We start from the raw sequence: 16,660 nt of genomic DNA, 5'->3' as shown, positions 1-16,660 counted from the left end.
TGGAGTGCAGTGGTGCGGTCCTGGTTCAATGCAACCTCTGCCTCCCGGGTTCAAGCGATTCTCCTTCCTCAGCCTCCCAAGTAGCTGGGATTACAGGCACTTGCCACCACACCTGGCTAATTTTTGTATATTTTTTGTAGAGATGGGGTTTCTCCATCTTGGCCAGGCTGGTCTCAAACTCCTGACCTCAGGTGATCCACCTACCTCAGCCTCCCAAAGTGCTGGAATTACAGGCATGAGCCACTGCACCAGGCTTTTTTTTTTTTTTTTTGAGACGGAGTCCCACTCTGTCGTCCATACTAAAGTGCAGTGGTGTGATCTCTGCTCACTGCAACCTCCAACTCCCAGGTTCAAGCAATTCTCTCGCCTCAGCCTCCTACATAGCTGGGATTACAGGCGTCCACCACCACACCCAGCTAATTTTTTGTATGTTTTTAGTAGAGATGGGGTTTCTCCATCTTGGCCAGGCTGGTCTCGAACTCCTGACCTCAGGTGATCTGCCTGCCTTGGCCTCCCAAAGTGCTGGGATTACAGGCATGAGCCACTGTGCCTGGCCTTGGCTGACTATTTAAGAGGGCTCATAAATTTATTTAATCAAAATGAAATGAATACTTAGTATATGCAGGGATTTTGTTGCACTTTATGAAAAAGAAAAATATAATACCAAAACATTATGTCCCAAACACATGAGGGTAATAGCATGCCAATTAATGTGTGATTAACAAAGTACGGAAAACCTTGTTGAACAGTATTCGAGACTTTCATTCTTTCTTTTTGGACCTTGATTTCCCTCTCTAGTGAGATGCTGCAAAAATATCATTTCTCTTTTCCAGAGAATCTAGTCCAATTAATGTTATCCTGGGATACTCAGCCTGGTTGTCTAGCGCTGCCATGCTTTGCCTGACTTTCATCCTGATAACTAGTCAAGAACGATTGCCAACTCTCTCCTTTTTTACAGTGAGTACCCACACAGGCTATTTTATAAGAATGTTGGATACAGTTCTCTGTTGTGCCTCCTGACCTGGCTAGAAAGTGTATTTTGTTATTATTGATTATCCTATTACCTCTGCATTCCCCAAACTTGGTACCTAAACAAGAAAAGTTTGTGATTAGTTACTCAATGACTATGAGGATTTTAGATTTGTTAAGCCCATATCACACACAACAATATTTAAACTATCTTGTGTACTTTTGAAGTCCAGTAAGGTCATAGAAAATATATATTATATATATGTATATATTATATATGTATATATGTGTGTATATGATACATGTATTCTATCTATCTATCTATCTATCTATCTATCTATCTATCTATCTATCTATCTATCTATCTACCTCTAGGAAGAATGTTAAAAATGAAGTCCAGGCCAGGCATGGTGGCTCAAGCCTGTAATCCTAGCACTTTGGGAGGACAAGGCAGATGGATCACTTGAGGTCAGGAGTTTGAAACCAGCCTGGCCAACATGGTGAAACCCTGTCTCTACTAAAAATACAAAAAAGTTAGCTGGGTGTGGTGGTGGACACCGGTAATCCCAGGTACTTGGGAGGCTGAGGCAGGAGAATAGCTTGACCCCAGGAGGTGGAGGTCAAGTGAGCAGAGATCACGCCACTGCACTCCAGCCTGGGTTACAGAGGGAGACTTCATCTCAAAAAAAAAAAAAAAAAAAAGATGAAGTCCAATCCGCATCCATTTTACAAATGAGAAAACTGGCATTAAGTGACTCATTGAAGTCCAAAGCAAGTTAGTGATAGAACAAAATGTGCCCCAGTAATAGGTTTTGTTAAAAGCAACCTTAATATGAAAGATCATCTCTGTATCACCTGTTATGTACCAGGAATTGTTGTAGGAACTTTATTTGAATTATCTCATTTAATCCTCATAATATCCTCTTGTGCCTGTTTTACAAATTAGGAAACTGGAGTATAGAGAAGAGAGATTTATCCAAGGTTACATATCTAGGAAACAACAGAGCTAGGATTTGAAACCAGTGAGACCCTAGAGTTCTTGTTGTTAGTTGCTTGCTACCTCTTCGCTGCTGCAGATATAAAACAATCCTTATTATACTTTAAGCCTTGTGTCGTTTCCTTTAATATTTATAGTGAAAATTATTTTATATTTTTATTGAGGCTTTATTTAAATTTTAAATTGTGTTCGTAGTTTTGTCTTCAAATATACATATCACATTGGATTTCTGACTCGGCTGAACTCCTCGTCAAATCCTATTTTGCAGAATATAGTAGTTATAGAGTTATAAAATATGTATGTACTAAACGAAAATTATCTAGGTTAGAATACTACTTTCTTGTAAATAGCTTTAAAACATGCAATTACTCTATAACACAAGTACAAACATCTATGGTACAAAATCTCCATTAAAGATTGGAGTACTTGTTCTATGAGTTACTAGGAAAAAACTGAAAAAAAAAGTGGTATACTAACTTGCCAAGAAGTAAATTAGATAAATAATTGTAGGTGTGTGCATTTACGTCTGCACCCTTTCTTACTAAAATCAGAGCTACGCGTTGAAGTTACTTCCTTTTTAAAAGCGTGTAAACCAGCACATATGGATCCAATTACTTAGTTTTCTGCAGAGTTCTAATGACAGTTACTTCTACCAATTTCAGCCAGTCTGCCAGATCTTTGTATGCGAACTGAAGGATGGCTTCTCTAACTGACCCTTTGTCCTTTCAGAAGCAGCCAATCAGTAGCAGATGCAGTGGGGTGAGTGGTGCATGATGTGTGTGTGTGTGTCTTGTGTGTGCGTGTGAAGAAAAATGTCTATGGTAATCAACTCATTTGAAAAGTAAAAGAATAGAGTGGGAAGTAAAAAAAGGAAAAATGGGAAGATGTAGAAAGAGAATGAGAACTAGAGGGAGCAAGACAAAGGGAAAGCTATAAAGAGGGAGCTTGGGTGTGAAGGAATTTCAATGACTTCTTTTATTTGTTTACTTTTGGGAAGATCTGTTTTGCAAATTTAATTCCCACACAACAAAATTGCTCCTGGTAAAATGTAACACTAAAGCAATACCAATTTAAATGCATTTAAGGAAGTTGTAATGCTAGAATGACAATCTCATGGCAATAATTGAAATTTTGAAAATACTTTTTGCTAGTCATTTCATCACACCTCAGCATGAGAGGCAAAGAAGATAGTTAACATATCAATGTTTCTTCATGATTATAGCAAAGGACAACGGAATGTTATTTTTCTTTAAATCTCACCTTAAAGTTGACAAAGGAGATCAACCTCTTCACTTGATGTTTTCTATTGAATCTCTGCTCTCTTTCGGATTCTTTTTTAGTTTCATTTATTTTTTTCATCTGATGCAGCATAATTTATATTAGAAAAGAGAATGGAAGGAAAACTTCAACACAAAGCTACTAAGGAGATGGCTGTATCCTCTACCCCTTTGGAGACGATATTCTTTTACTTTTGATAATTTTTCAATGCTACGTACAGGTTGAAGAAACTTTTCCTAAATTAGCAATGAAGCTCTATAACAACATAATTGTAATCAGAGAGGAGGTGCCCAAAGTAAGAAAAAGAATGCTTACTCTACCTTAAGAATAAGATCAGAGGGAACCACATACTTATATTCTCTGAGGAGCATTTTTATGAGTTAAACAACACTAGAATTTTATAGTTGAAACCTGCAACATCGTAACATTATCCCAACAGATTGTCTATAACCTCGAAGTGTTTAGTTTGTATATATTCTTACAGGAAGTTATATGGCATAATGGGTGCATTTGATTATAGGAATAGGACAAACAATCTATTTTTATAGAGGCAAGTCTAGTAAGTAGAGTCCGCATTTAACAGAAGTAGTTTTATTACACATATTTAAAATTCAAGCATAAAATCCTTTCCACAGTCATAAGCATCTTTTCAACACTTGACTGTTCCCTGTGAAATGTATTTACCCTCATAATAGTTCTAGTAAACAGGCCCTGTGATTTGGGTGGCTTGAGCCCATCCTGGCTCTTCAGCCAAGATGACAAATTTATAAATCCATTTTAATCACATCATAATTTGGCGAATGTTTTATTTCTGTATCTAAATTTACATGTCTACCTGAATCTAAGATTTTATGTTTATCACAGTTATGGAAAGAACATCTCTTCCTAAATTGTGAGCAAGTGATCCTAGAAGAATAAAGTGCTTGCTAAGGACCAGCCATGACTTACACTTCTGATGAGAGTAAAAGAGCTGATTTGGTTCTAAGTTATTCACTAAGGCAGCATTTTTATTTTAGGTATTCACCTTTGTTTACCTTAATACATTTAAATGTATGGCGCACATAGTGGGTTTATAATTTAGTCTCTTTTTTGGAATGGATCAGACATAGTTTTTTGTTTGTTTTTTTGTTTTGTTTTTGAGATGGAGTAAGCCTGTTGCCCAGGCTGAGGTGCAGTGGTATGAACTTGGCTCACTGCAAATTCCACCTCCAGGGTTCAAGCAATTCTCCTGCCTCAGCCTCCCAAGTAACTGGGATTACAGGTGCCCACCACCGCGCCTCACTAATTTTTGTATTTTTAGTAAAGACAAGGTTTCACCATGTTGGCCAGACTAGTCTTGAACTCCTGACCTCAAGGGATCCATCTGCCTCGGCCTCCCAAAGTGCTAGGATTACAGGCATGAGACACTGCATCAGGCCTAGACATAGTTCTTAATGTTCCATTTAACACCCCTTTAACCTTGAAAGAATCTTGGCCAGGTGCAGTGGCTCATGCCTGTAATCTCAGCACTTTGGGAGGCCGAGATGGGAGAATCACTTGAGTTCAAGAGGCTGAAACCAGCCTAGGCAACATGTTGAGACCTTATCTCTATTTAGATTAAAATAAAATTAAAAGAGAGCAAGAGAGAGAAAGAGACCTCATCTCTACAAAAAAATTAAAAAAATAAAAAATAGCCAAGAGTTGTGCCTTGTGCTTGTAGTCCCGGCTACTCAGGAGGCTGAGGCAGGAGGATGGCTTGAGCCCAGGAGGCAGAGGTTGCAGTGAGCCATGAACACACCACTGCACCACAGCCTGGGTGACAGAGCAAGACCCTGTCTCCAAAAAAAAAAAAGTTTTCATTCTTGCTGTATACATTGTGATGAATACCACAAACATTAAAGAGCACTTTTTGTTCTTCATTGTTTTGGTTATTGTTTTTGGTGTGCTCCAAGTTATTTTTGGTGGCCTAAAGTGGATGAGGATTCTTAGATAGATCTTTTTTTCTCTCACAACTCTATTTCAGGCTTAAATTGTTCATTTCGGTGTCAAGTATAAGTCACTAATGAGGGAGAGAAAGTGATTGAAATTTGGATTGCTCTAAAAGAATGTTATTTAAATAATTTTAAACACTTTCATACATATTCAAGTGATTTATTTTAAAAAATAGGTAATCTTTTCAAGACCACTTTGCTTCAAACATTTCATAACCCTCATAAAATTTACCTTTTCTGCCATTTTACCGCCTTGCTTTATTTTTTTCCCCTCTTACTTGAACTACCCTCTAAGTAGCATGGTAAATACTATACTTTCCATTTCTTCTTCTTCTTCTTCTTCTTCTTCTTCTTCTTCTTCTTCTTCTTCTTCTTCTTCTTCTTCTTCTTCTTCTTCTTCTTCTTCTTCTTCTTCTTCTTCTTCTTCTTCTTCTTCTTCTTCTTCTTCTTCTTCTTCTTCTTCTTCTTCTTCTTCTTCTTCTTCTTCTTCTTCTTCTTCTTCTTCTTCTTCTTCTTCTTCTTCTTCTTCTTCTTCTTCTTCTTCTTTTCTTGGAGATAGAGTCTTGCTCTGTTGCCCAGGCTGGAGTGCAGTGGCACCATCTCAGCTCACTGCAACCTCCACCTCCCAGGTTCAAGCGATTCTTCTTCTTCAGCCTCCCAAGTAACTGGGACTACAGCCGTGTGCCACCACGCCTTGCTAATTTTGGTATTTTTAGTACAGACAGGGTTTCACCATATTGGCCAGGCTGGTCTTGAACTCCTGACCTTGTGATCCTCCAGCCTTGGCCTCCCAAAGTGCTGGGATTACAGGTATGGAATTACAGGTATTACCACCATACCTGGCCATATATTCCATTTTTCTTTTTTTTTTTTATACTTTAAGTTTTAGGGTACATGTGCACAACATGCAGTTTTGTTACATAAGTATACATGTACCATGTTGGTGTGCTGCACCCATTAACTCGTCATTTAACATTAGGTATATCTCCTAATGCTATCCCTCCCCCCTCCCCCCACCCCACAACAGTCCCTGGTGTGTGATGTTCCCCTTCCTGTGTCCATGTGTTCTCATTGTTTAATTCCCACCTATAAGTGAGAACATGCGGTGTTTGTTTTTTTTGTCCTTGCGATAGTTTGCTAAGAATGATGGTTTCCAGCTTCATCCATGTCCCTACAAAGGACATGAACTCATCACTTTTTATGGCTGCATAGTATTCCATGGTGTATATGTGCCACATTTTCTTAATCCAGTCTATCATTGTTGGACATTTGGGTTGATTCCAAGTCTTTGCTATTGTGAATAGTGCTGCAATAAACATACGTGTGCACGTGTCTTTATAGCAGCATGTTTTATAATCCTTTGGGTATATACCCAGTAATGGGATGGCTGGGTCAAATGGTATTTCTAGTTCTAGATCCCTGAGGAATCACCACACTGACTTCCACAATCGTTGAACTAGTTTATAGCCCAACCAACAGTGTAAAAGTGTTCCTATTTCTCCACATCCTCTCCAGCCCCTGTTGTTTCCTGACTTTTTAATGATTGCCATTCTAACTGGTGGGAGATGGTATCTCATTGTGGTTTTGATTTGCATTTCTCTGATGGCCAGTGATGATGAGCATTTTTTCATGTGTCTTTTGGCTGCATAAATGTCTTCTTTTGAGAAGTGTCTGTTCATATCCTTCACCCACTTTTTGATGGGGTAGTTTGTTTTTTTCTTGTAAATTTGTTTGAGTTCATTGTAGATTCTGGATATTAGCCCTTTGTCAGATGAGTAGATTGCAAAAATTTTCTCCCATTCTGTAGGTTGCCTGTTCACTCTGATGGTAGTTTCTTTTGCTGTGCAGAAGCTCTTTAGTTTAATTAGATCCCATTTGTCAATTTTGTCTTTTGTTGCCATTGCTTTTGGTGTTTTAGACATGAAGTCCTTGCCCATGCCTATGTCCTGAATGGTATTGCCTAGGTTTTCTTCTAGGGTTTTTTATGGTTTTAGGTCTAACATTTAAGTCTTTAATCCATCTTGAATTAATTTTTGTATAAGGTGTAAGGAAGGGATCCAGTTTCAGCTTTCTACATATGGCTAGCCAGTTTTCCCAGCACCATTTATTAAATAGGGAATCCTTTCCCCATTTCTTGTTTTTGTCAGGTTTGTCAAAGATCAGATAGTTGTAGATATGTGGCATTATTTCTGAATGCTCTGTTCTGTTCCATTGGTCTATATCCCTGTTTTGGTACCAGTCCCATGCTGCTTTGCTTACTGTAGCCTTGTAGTATAGTTTGAAGTCAGGTAGCATGATGCCTCCAGCTTTGTTCTTTTGGCTTTGGATTGACTTGGCAATGTGGGCTCTTTTTTGGTTCCATATGAACTTTAAAGTAGTTTTTTCCAATTCCGTGAAGAAAGTCATTGGTAGCTTGATGGGGATGGCATTGAATCTATAAATTACCTTGGGCAGTATGGTCATTTTCACGATATTGATTCTTCCTACCCATGAGCATGGAATGTTCTTCCATTTGTTTGTATCCTCTTTTATTTCCTTGAGCAGTGGTTTGTAGTTCTCCTTGAAGAGGTCCTTCACATCCCTTGTAAGTTGGATTCCTAGGTATTTTATTCTCTTTGAAGCAATTGTGAATGGGAGTTCACTCATGATTTGGCTCTCTGTTTGTCTGTTATTGGTGTATAAGAATGCTTGTGATTTTTGCACATTGATTTTGTATCCTGAGACTTTGCTGAAGTTGCTTATCAGCTTAAGGAAATTTTGGGCTGAGACGATGGGGTTTTCTAAATATACAATCATGTCATCTGCAAACAGGGACAATTTGACTTCCTCTTTTCCTAATTGAATACCCTTTATTCCCTTCTCCTGCCTGATTGCCCTGGCCAGAACTTCCAACACTATGTTGAATAAGAGTGGTGAGAGAGGGCATCCCTGTCTTGTGCCAGTTTTCAAAGGGAGTGCTTCCAGTTTTTGCCCATTCAGTATGTTGTTGGCTGTGGGTTTGTCATAGATAGCTCTTATTATTTTGAGATACGGCCCATCAATACCTAATTTATTGAGAGTTTTTAGCATGAAGCGCTGTTGAATTTTGTCAAAGGCCTTTTCTGCATCTATTGAGATAATCCTGTGGTTTTTGTCTTTGGTTCTGTTTATATGCTGGATTACGTTTATTGATTTTCCTATGTTGAACCAGCCTTGCATCCCAGGGATGAAGCCCACTTGATCATGGTGGATAAGCTTTTTGATGTGCTGCTGGATTCGGTTTGCCAGTATTTTATTGAGGATTTTTGCATTGATGTTCATCAGGGATATTGGTCTAAAATTCTTTTTTTTTGTTGTGTCTCTGCCAGGCTGTGGTATCAGGATGATGCTGGCCTCATAAATTGAGTTAGGGAGGATTCCCTCTTTTTCTATTGATTGGAATAGTTTCAGAAGGAATGGTACCAGCTCCTCCTTGTGTCTGGTAGAATTCAGCTGTGAATCCATATGGTCCTGGACTTTTTTTGGTTGGTAAGCCTCAATTTCAGAGCCTGTCATACATTCCATTTTTCTAACTGGTGGTTAATATCAGGTCTCCCTGGCCGGGCACAGTGGCTCACGCCTGTAATCCCAGCCCTTTGGGAGGCTGAGGCGGGCAGATCACCTGAGGTCAGGAGTTCAAGGTCATTCTGAACAGCATGGTGAAACCCCGTCTCTACTAAAGATACAAAGTTAGCCGGGCGTGGTGGCACATGCCTCTAATCCCAGCTACTCCAGAGGCTGAGGCAGGAGAATCGCTTGAACCTGGGAGGTGTAGGTTGCGGTGAGCTGAGATCGTGCCATTGCACTCTAGCCTGGGCAACAAGAGCAAAACTCCGTCTCAAAAAAAAAAAAAAAAAAAAAAAGATTAGGTCTCCCTAATGCCAAACATATGGATGAACACACTGGAATTTTAATTTAAAAACAACCAGACATTTTATAGCTCTTAAAAGAACAGGGCAAACCTACTTCCTCTGTGAATCTAGATACTTGCTTTTGCATTGTTTCAGACCATGGCTGGCCTCATTAGTTTCTTTTTGTAGAATGATATACAACTGCAGAATATTCTGCCAGCTTTATTTTTATTTATTTATTATTATTTTTTCTTATTTATTTATTTATTTATTTATTTATTTTGAGACGGAGTCTCGCTCTGTCGCCCAGGCTGGAGCACAGTGGCGTGATCTCGGCTCACTGCAACCTCCGACTCCCTGGTTCAAGCGATTCTCCTGCCTCAGCCTCCCAAGTAGCCTGGACTACAGGCACACACCACCACGCCCAGTTAATTTTTGTATTTTTAGTGGAGACAGGGTTTCACCATGTTGGCCAGGATGATCTCAATGACCTGACCTCATGATCTGCCCCCCTCGGCCTCCCAAAGTGCTGGGATTACAGGCGTGAGCCACTGCGTCCGGCCTATTTATTTATTTCTGAAGTAGAGTTTCACTCTTGTTGCCCAGGCTGGAGTGCAATGTCACGATCTCAGCTCACTGCAACCTCCACCTCCCTGGTTGAAGCGACTCTCCTGCCTCAGCCTCCTGGAGTAGCTGGGATTACAGGCGCCTGCCTCTATTCCCAATAATTTTGTATTTTCAGTGTAGACGGGGTTTCACCAAGTTGGTCAGTCTGGTCTTTAACTCTTTCTTTTTCTTTTTCCTTTTTTTTTGTTTGAGACAGAGTCTCCCTCTGTCATCCAGGCTGGAGTGCAGTGGCAGATCTCGGCTCACTGCAACCTCCGCCCCTCAGGTGCAAGCGATTCTCCTGCTTCAGCCTCCCAAGTAGCTGGGGTTACAAGTGTGCACCACCACACCCAGCTAATTTTTTTTGTATTTTTAGTAGTGACGGGGTTTCACCATGTTGGCCAGGCTGATCTTGAACTCCTGACCTCAGGTGATCCACCCGCCTCGGCCTCCCAAAGTGCTGGGATTACAGGCTTGAGCCACTGTGCCCGGCCAGTCTTGAACTCTTGACCTCAGGTGATCAGCCCGCCTCGGCCCCCTGAAATGCTGGGATTACAGGCATGAGTCACTGCACCCGGCCTATTCTGCCACCTTTAGAGCCTCTTCCTCCTTAACAGTTCAGAAAAGGAAGAGGCAAGTTTTTTGGGGGGGGTGGTGGGCATTAAGATTGAGTGTAGTATATTCATATTCACGATGTTAATTTTACACATACCTTATGCTTCTTTATAATAAGGAGATTTTAGACATTCTGTTTGCAATCTTTGTTTTTGTTTTTATGGATTAACATATTTTATATCTTAAAAATTTTGAACTTGGTCTATCATGTGAAATTCTAGTCTCTGCTTTCAGAAGACTGTATGTTTAAAGTGACATGAAAAATTGCTAGTGAAAAAGTGGGCACTCTATCATTTAACATGATAACATTTAGAATTTTTTTTGTTGAGACAGGGTATCTCCTTGTCACCCAGGCTGGAATGCAATGGCATGATCATGGCTCACTGCAGCCTAGACCTCCTGGGTTCAAGCAATCCTCCTGCCTCAGCCTCTGGAGTAGCTAGGACTACAGGTACACACCACCACACACCTAAATAATTTTTATTTTGTTTTATTTTATTTTTTTATGATGGAGTCTCGCTTTGTCACCCAGGCTGGAGTGCAGTGGCACGATCTCGGCTCACTGCAATCTCCACCTCCTGGGTTCACGCCATCCTCCTGACTCAGCCTCCTGAGTAGCCGGGACTACAGGTGCCTGCCACCATGCCCGGCTAATTTTTTGTATTTTTAGTAGAGACGAGGTTTCACCATGTTAGCCAGGATGGTCTCTATCTCCTGACATTGTGATCCACCCGCCTCGGCCTCCCAAAGTGCTGGGATTATAGGCATGAGCCACGGTGCCCAGCCACACCTAGCTAATTTTTAAATTTTTTGTAGAAATGAGGTTTCACTACCCTGCCTAGGCTGATCTTGAACTCCTTAGCTCAAGTGATCCTCCTGCTTCTGCCTCCCAAAGTGCTGGGATCACAGGCGTGAACCACTGCGCCTGGCCTCTTGCTTTATACTAATGAAATATTTTGCATCACTAAGGTTATCTAAACTAACTCAAAGTTGAATATATTACTTTCTAAAATAATTTTCTTATTAGTGATCATATTCTAACAGTATTTTTATATTACAAATAGTGGAATCGTATTAAAACATTCAGAGGAAGGCCATGAAAAGCTTTTAATACTGTTGGAGAATGGTAAAATTTTGAAGTCTAAAGATTGATAGGGACCTGACAGGTTTCTAGATAAACATTCTTCTGATACTTGCATCTCATTACTAAGTAGTTTCGAAAACTGATCTCTTGCTATTCTACATAGAATGTTACACACTTTGAGATTAGTTGTAAAACCTTTTAACCACTTGAAATTATAAAAGTCTAAATTTTTTTTATTTATGATTTTTACAAAGCTAAAACATGGTCTTATTTGTATCATGAATACTCAAATGTTTTATTGCAATTATAAGTCTAATTACATTTAAATTAATATATTATTTAAAAGCAAATTTAATTTCTATCAGTCTATCAGAATTTCAGTTTCAGATTTAGTCAATATTTATCCAATGAACAGAGATAATACTTTCATACTGATGATTTTTAAATTTCTGTAAATATTTCTATTGATAAATTTAGTTTACTTTTTTTTTTTTTTTGAGACGGAGTCTCATTCTGTTGCCCAGGCTGCAGTGCAGTGGCACAGTTTCAGCTCACTGCAACCTCCACCTCCTGGGTTCCAGCAATTCTCCTGCCTCAGCCTCCTGAGTAGCTGGTATTACCAGAGCCTGCCACCATGCTTGGCTAATTTCTTTTGTATTTTTAGTAGAGACGGGGTTTCACCATGTTGGCCAGGCTGGTCTTGAACTCCTGACCTAAAGTGATCCGCCTGCCTCGGCCTCCCAAAGGGCTGGGATTACACGTGTGAGCCACCTCTCCCGGCCTAGTTTACCTATCTGCTTTAAAGAGTAGCTCAAGGATAACTAGTTTGCACAAGAACTACTGTCTACCCCTACAGAGCCAAATAGGAAGGGAAAAAAGCTACTAAGTAGTTTACGAATAACTGTTGCCTGACTACTTGCACTACTAATACAGTTTGCAAAAATCACTATTCTGCATTCCTTCCCCAAATTATATATATATGTGTGTGTGTGTGTATATATATATGTGTGTATATATATACAAATATATATGTGTGTATATACACACACATATATATGTGTGTATATATATGTATATATACATATATGTACACACGCACACACATATATATAGTTTGTATGTTTTTGAGATGGAGTTTTGCTCTAGTTGCCCAGGCTGGAGAGCAATGGCACCATCTCGTCTCACTGCAACCTCTGCCTCCCAGGTTCAAGTGATTCTCCTGCCTCAGCCTCCTGAGTAGCTGGGGTTACAGGCATGTGCCACCACACCCGGCCAATTTTTTTACTTTTAGTAGAGACGGGGTTTCTCCGTGTTGGTCAGGCTGGTCTTGAACTCCTGACCTCAGGTGATCTGCCCACCTTGGCCTCCCAAAGTGCTGGGATTACAGGTGTGAGCCACAGTGCCCGGCCTCCCCAGTATATTTAAGTGGACTTGTGCTAATATAATTAGTAATGTGCTAAGAACAGTGCATTGTCTCAGGTTAGGAGTGAAGCTCAGATGATTGCTTGGTATGGCCCAGATGACTGTTTCCCAAGTTCTCATATAGGTGGGTAGTAGCAAGATTCTTTCTGCTCTCAAATGCCCACAACTGTTGATTAATGAAAGGTGATAACTTTTTTTATCTCCACACCAATGATTTTTCCATCTCCTTTCTGGGAGTGGGAATTGATCAAATACTAAGTAGTCCCTCTTGAACACAGATTAAGACCTAATATTTTCAACATCAATATACTATTAGTAAATGCTGCTCTTCAAGTGGGATATTCCATGGGATACATTGATTGATAAATAAGAATGCCGACATGACATCATGGACTGACAGCAACCAAGGGCTTAACAAGCAAATGTGCTTTCCTAATTATACAATTATAAGACGATGACTTACCAAAGATGCCACAGCCTTTTGGGCAGTTAAAGCAATGTCCCAGATATTATTTGGAGGGAAAATACACTTCATTGTTAACAAACATTTTAATTTAAAAATGGCAACCATTTACCAAGTCCATGGTATGTGAGAACACCTTGAAGGCATACATTCTTCTACAATATCCACCACATTAGGAGGTAGAAACTATTGTTGCTCCATTTTACTGGAGGAACAGTGCAATTGAACCACAGAAAGGTTAATAACTTGGCTGTCCTCAGAGGGATGAGTCAGAGTCAGAATTAGAACCTGGATTCCACATTGCTATCCACTGTACTAGCCTGCAGTTCCCAACTATGTAGGTGGTTTACCATAGGAACATTATTCTCAGCATACTTCCGCTATGCTAGACATGTACAAACAATGAATAAACATTAGAAATATCAAAATTTTAAAATAAATGTGTCATGAGCTCAGATAAAATGGGGAATTCCTCAGGAGGTGGAAGGGTAAAGAAGAAAAAATGGCTTAAAGATTGCCTAAGCAAGGTGAAAAAACGGCACATACAGCATGAACTCAATTTGGTAACAAAAACAAGAAACAGACAAACAAAAACTCTCTCTCTATGTATTTATACACATTTTTGTGGTTGTTGTTTTGAGACGGAGTCACCTCACCTGGCCCTATATGTTCTTAAAAATTGGAAGGAGACGTACCATTTTATTGTCATTATCAGTGGTTATCTCTATGTAGTAGAATTATAAGTGCTGTTTCTTCTTCGAGATTTTTGTGTTACCTGCAGACAGCATGTATTGCTTTTGTGATTTAAAATAATTAGTGGAGACTGGGCGCAGTGGCTCATGCCTGTAATCCCAGCACTTCAGGAGGCCGAGGTGGGCGGATCACCTGAGGTCAGGAGTTCGAGACCAGCTTGACCAATATGGTGAAATCCTGTTTCTACCAACAACACAAAAATTAGCTGGGTGTGGTAGTAAGCACCTGTAATCCCAGCTACTTGGGAGCTGAGGCAGGAGGATCGCTTGAACCCGTGAGGCAGATGTTGCAGTGAGCCGAGATCATGCCACTGCACTCCAGCCTGGGTGATAGAGCTAGACTTTGTCTCAAAAAAAAAAAAAAAAAAAAAAAAAAAAAAAAAAAAAAATTAGTGTATCATTGTTGAAACGGGATTTATTATACTAAACTTTCTGTTTGTTTATTTCAAAAACACTCATTAGTTTTGAAATAATTTTAGATAACACAAATTATTTGAAACACAGACTAAAACTATGGCTGGGGCTTGTTGGGGTGTAAGTGTGGCTGAGTGAGCAGCAGGAATATGCTTATAGAAAAGACTGTCTTCTCGAGAAAAGATTCTATTGAGTCCCAGAAGCGAAGTCTTAAATGATGGGAAGTATTTTGGATAGATTTCCCACTCAAAGTCAAATATGGCACAAATTCCTTCTGAGTCCTTTGTAGTCTGTCTTTTGCCTATCTGTCTGTTGTAACCTCCTACTCCTCCTCTTCCTTTGCTGTGTTCCAGTCTTGTGAAACCCACACATAGGGTATTTGCACCTGTTCTTCCCACTTCATGGAATTATCTTCCCCAAATCTTCACATGGATAGATTTTCTTTCTGGTCTCAGCCACTCTCTCTTGTTAAATTCTCTCATATTATTGTTTTCTTCTTCTTCTTCCTTCTTCTTCTTCTCCTTCTCCTTCCTCTATTTTGAGACGGAGTTTCACTCTTCTTGCCCAGGCTGGAGTACAATGGTGCAATCTCAGCTCACTGCAACCTCTGTCTCCTGGGTTCAAGCGATTCTTCTGCCTCAGCCTCCCAAGTAGCTGGGACTACAAGCATGTGCCACGACGCCTGGCTAATTTTGTATTTTTAGTAGAGATGGGGTTTCTCCATGTTGGTCAGGCTGGTCTCGAACTCCCGACCTCTGGTAATCCGCCCGCCTCAGCCTCCCAAAGTGCTGGGACTACAGGCGTAAGCCACCGCACCCAGCTGTTATTACTGTTTTCTTATCTTGGGAACATTTTATAAAGGTTACAATTCTTTGTATGTATTTGTTTAATGTTGGTGGTCTCTCTCCATTAGAATATAAACTCTGTGAAAGTGGAGATGTTGGCCGGGCATGGTGGCTCACACCTCTAATCCCAGCATTTTGGGAGGCTGAGGCGGGCGGATCATCTGAGGTCAGGAGTTGGAGACCAGCCTGGCCAACATGGAGAAACCTCGTTTCTACTAAAAATACAAAAATTAGCCCCATGTGGTGGCGGGCGCCTATAACCCCAGCTGCTCGGAAGGCTGAGGCAGGAGAATCGTTTGAACCTGGGAGGCGGAGGTTGCAGTGAGCCAAGATAGCACTATTGCACTCCAGCCTGGGTGTTGCAGCAAGTCTCTTTCTCAAAAAAAAAAAAAAAAAAAAAAAAAAATGGAGATGTTGTCTCTTGTGCTCATCACTCTGTCCATAGACTCTAGAATACTGCCTGATACATAGCAAGCAGTCAAGAAATACTTGATGAATAATTGAATGAATGTAAAGATGGTCTCTGAATGAGCTGGACTTCAAAATGCATCTGGGTGTGAAGAAATGGGTTTGAAGACTTAGCTATCACTCAGGAAACCCTCCTACTTTTGCTATAATATCGAATGATAATACTTTACCCTTTGCTCATAAATACTAACCTTTGTAAGTTCAAAAAGCCTAACTCCAAATAACAAAATATAAAGAAGTTATAGATGCATATGAAGGAACTAATGAACTTATAGTAGTCATAAGGCAAAGAAATGTTGAAGGACAAAGAACAAATGGAAGATAATTTAACATTTCTGCAAAAACAGCTAATGTTTGGGAGCCTTTACCATACTAGAAAATGATATTTTCCAGAATAACTTCAATCTGACTTGTATCTGCTTCTATATTTTGACTACCCATGCTACAAACCATTTTTATGGTTCAACTACATTAAGTTCAGGGGTGTTTATATTGTAATGTGGTTGAGAAGTTATTTTTCTTATTTGATGAAATAATCTAATTTGCACAGCCTCCAGACAAAGGTAAGAGTTAAAATCCAAGAGGACACTGTCACTGTCCACACAGAACAGAAAATGCAGCCCAGGGCTGACTGGTAGGAAAGACCTGCCTGGTGGGTCACAAATTGCCACACAGACGGAACCATTCAAATGTCTTGTCTGCTCCCTTTATGTCCAGAGAACCAGAAAACAACCACCAACTGGCAAAGTTCGCCTCTAGATTAATGACTGGTAGATTTAACTTATGCAAATGTATAAGCTTCAATCCATGTGCTTTACAAATTAGATTAATAGTATCTATTTTGGAGATTTTGTAAACTCTGGGAAATTAAAACACCTTGGGCTGAAGGCATCAATTATTACTTTGAA

This window comes from Gorilla gorilla, chromosome 3 (genome assembly GCF_029281585.2).
Source record: "Gorilla gorilla gorilla isolate KB3781 chromosome 3, NHGRI_mGorGor1-v2.1_pri, whole genome shotgun sequence".
Lineage (NCBI taxonomy): Eukaryota > Metazoa > Chordata > Mammalia > Primates > Hominidae > Gorilla > Gorilla gorilla.
Note: the sequence above shows the minus strand (reverse complement) of the source record.